The sequence below is a fragment of the Micropterus dolomieu genome, linkage group LG09, assembly GCF_021292245.1.
Source record: "Micropterus dolomieu isolate WLL.071019.BEF.003 ecotype Adirondacks linkage group LG09, ASM2129224v1, whole genome shotgun sequence".
Lineage (NCBI taxonomy): Eukaryota > Metazoa > Chordata > Actinopteri > Centrarchiformes > Centrarchidae > Micropterus > Micropterus dolomieu.
Genome location: NC_060158.1, coordinates 10,040,605 through 10,044,336, shown reverse-complemented (window position 1 = coordinate 10,044,336; position 3,732 = coordinate 10,040,605).

Here is a 3,732-nt window from a genome sequence, read left to right as displayed (position 1 = left end):
GTCAGGTTGGATGGTAAACGTTGGTGGACAGCCATTTTCAGGTCTCTCCAGAGATGCTCAATTGGGTTTAAGTCAGGGCTCTGGCTGGGCCATTCAAGAACAGCCACGGAGTTGTTGTGAAGCCACTCCTTCGTTATTTTAGCGGTGCGCTTAGGGTCATTGTCTTGTTGGAAGGTAAACCTTCGGCCCAGTCTGAGGTCCAGAGCACTCTGGAAAAGGTTTTCGTCCAGGATATCCCTGTACTTGGCCGCATTCATCTTTCCCTCGATTGCAACCAGTCGTCCTGTCCCTGCAGCTGAAAAACACCCCCACAGCATGATGCTGCCACCACCATGCTTCACTGTTGAGACTGTATTGGACAGGTGATGAGCAGTGCCTGGTTTTCTCCACACATACTGCTTAGAATTAAGGCCAAAAAGTTCTATCTTGGTCTCATCAGACCAGAGGATCTTATTTATCACCATCTTGGAGTCCTTCAGGTGTTTTTTAGCAAACTCCATGCGTCTTGCACTGAGGAGAGGCTTCCGTCGGGCCACTCTGCCATAAAGCCCCGACTGGTGGATTGCTGCAGTGATGGTTGACTTACTACAACTTTCTCCCATCTCCCGACTGCATCTCTGGAGCTCAGCCACAGTGACCTTTGGGTTCTTCTTTACCTCTCTCACCAAGGCTCTTCTCCCCCGATAGCTTCCGTCTTCCATTTGAGGATTATGGAGGCCACTGTGCTCTTAGGCATTTAAATGTGCTGTATAATGGAAAACTGTATTTACCTTGGCATAGTTGAATCAAAAGAGTTCAGTATATGGAACTGACATACCGTGAGCCATAATCACCATTGTTTCACCCTTCATATGATAATCTTGCGCATGCAAAAGACACTGGAAAAACGGGCCAATGCCAACAAGCGCTACATATGATGTAACATCTGGATTCATAAATATTCACACCCCAAAAACTTACCAATACCAGCACACGTTCCAGAGAAGTGGTAATACAAGCTAATCAAGCTAAAGCTGAGTTTGTTCAGTATGTCACATAGAAAGTGCTTTTACATTTATGAAGGAAAGGTCTGGTTTTCCATCTGATGTCCTCTGACTGCTCTGCCTCAACTCTGTGATTTATGAAGTTTCCTGACGGACAGATAGTTTTAATTGTGGCTAATGCTACAGTAACCGCTAACTGTTGCTAACAGTAGCTCCTGTTATTGGCTGGCTTTGAACCAGCGGTCCAAAGCTTCTCTAGTAATGTTAGAGGTGTAAACACCACACATCCAAGGAGCACCAAGCTTCCAGTCCGGGCAGATAGGAGCAATAGGACGACAAGCTGCACAGCTACCTGAGCAGTTAGCAGCTGCTGCTGTTAGCAGTTGTTAGCGACTAAAGTAACTGTAACAGCAACACTCCTTCACAGCATAAGTTGCCGGAGTTAATGATCCAGGGTTTATCTGACCTCGGTCTCTGAAACAGAAAACCCAGAGTTTCCCTCATCTCAGGCTTAACATACTCCAAGTTTTCACTAATCCTGCTTTCTGAAACAGGGCCCTGGAATCTACAGGGAATGGCTCTATAGCGTTGTGTTTGTGACCCGGTTTTGTTCCGTCCTCTACCCCACAGGGAGCGTTTCAGAAGCGGAGCATTTTGCCTGTCTGATTTGGTTGACTTGCTCAGATTTTGTTGGTCATTTTTTCTTTTCCTTTTTGTGCTTCTACCATGAGTAAGTAGTCCGCATAGTTAAATCATTTCTTTTTTTGTCTGTTTTAATTGTGTTTATTATTGATATATAAATGACAGGGTGTTTTATTTTGAAAATGGACCAGGTTCTCTACGCCGTTTCTGTGTCTGAAGTCCTGCCTGGTTCGATCTGCTCTGTGCAGCTTGACGCGCTTCCAACAAAAATAGACGCATATTCTCTGAGCCGTGCCTCCTTACAGTTGCTAATTGACAATTTCTGTTTGGGGGAAGGGTTTAGCAAATGGTGAATTGACTTTCTTCTTTCTCTTGTTTCCACAATATTCTCGTTCTGTTCTTGACAGTATTCTTTATCCTGTCATTAATTCACCGTTTCCATCTCCTCTCACCTTACCTCCATTCTCCCTCTCTGAGAACCCTTATCCTAAATCAGCCCTATACTGATTTCATTTTCCTCTTTCCTCACTCTTGCTTTATGTCTTGGTTGTCATGCTCCCTATCGTGTCTAGTTTGCTCTCATCTGATCGCCTACTCTCATCTGATCGCCTTCTCTCTTCCCTTGCCTCCTTCTTCTCTTCACACAGAGATGTGAGGAGCGCTGCCCTGGTTTCTGGCCTTGGAACAAGCGGTTGCCTTGTGGGGCTCTGTTTGCTTTGTGAGGTGTTTTCTCACATAGCAGCGTTTCACGGCCTTGCCTGGCAGATCACACCTCTGTGTGTATGGCTGGGTGTTTGGGAATACTCGGTACAAAGTACTCCGATCTTGTAAATTCATCTATTGTGTGTGTGTGTGTGTGTGTGTGTATACGCATTCTTAGCTAGACTTAAGCATGCATCTGTGTGTGGGTTTTGCTGCTTCCTTACTTTGTGTAGCATGTGTATGAGCATATGTTTACAGGACTGAGTTGTGTATGTTGAGAAATAAGTTACCCGCGGGTAGTGCGTACCTAAAGCCTTACTCACCGGGTAACTAATGAACCAAGGCATGCCTGCTTTCCTGTTTACTTAATCAACAAACATTTCAGGGAAATCAGCAGGTCTTTACAAGACTGTTTTAGGAAGACTAAGAGGAAAAACACCATCTACCTAAAGTGCTCTCAAATTGTGCTCTCGAAACCGGGAGAAAATGTACAGTGATTATATCTTATGCTCTCAAAAATGGGCTTTTGTGCTAAATACAGATTTAAAATTTTTCTTTGCCATTGAAAATGAGTATAGCGAATGCTTAAACATTTTAATACAAGTGAGAAATGTGTGGAACTGCTGGTCATCATTCCACATCTTGTTGATATTGATATGAACATTAATAATATAAAGCAGCAAAAATATGAGCAATCTTGTATTAAAGCACATCTGAGAAGAATTGTCTGACTAGAGTTAATATTAAGAGTTTTCTACCTGTTTAAACAATGATATGTTACTCTTTCCACATGCACAGTTGAAGCCGGGCACCAGATGGCTGCCAGAAATTTTCTATACCTGGAGAACTCAAATATTGTTCCAGGACAGTCCTGTTTTGTTAACGGTCCTTTATGTTTTTCCTCCGAATCAAGGGTCTAAGGCTAGAGGGTGCCCTATGCTATACAGATTGTTAAGCCCCTTGAGACAAATTTATTATTTGTGATACTGGGCTATATAAAATGGACTTGACTTGACTTTTGTTTCTTTTTTTGCTGAGCATACACAATATTCTTGAGTTGTGCTCTTTTCATTAAATTTAGTACACTTACATTCACAAGGAGCTGCAGGTTAAACACAGACTTGCTGTTGTCGGTCACTGAGCAGCTCAACATGAGCAAATGGGGGCTGAGTGCCTTGCTATCTCAGTAGACGTTACTGTGTTCAGGTATTATTCTTATTTTTGTCACATACCCTGGGCTTCATTTGTAAACCTTGAAGCTGTAAAAATCCATCAAAAGGGTCACTGATTACAATTTTACACGGTGGACTCATGAATAATGGATTTGCTGCAGTGTGTTGGGATGGATAAACACATTAAAACATTTTATTCTCAGTCAATTTAGACACCGGTAATATATATATAT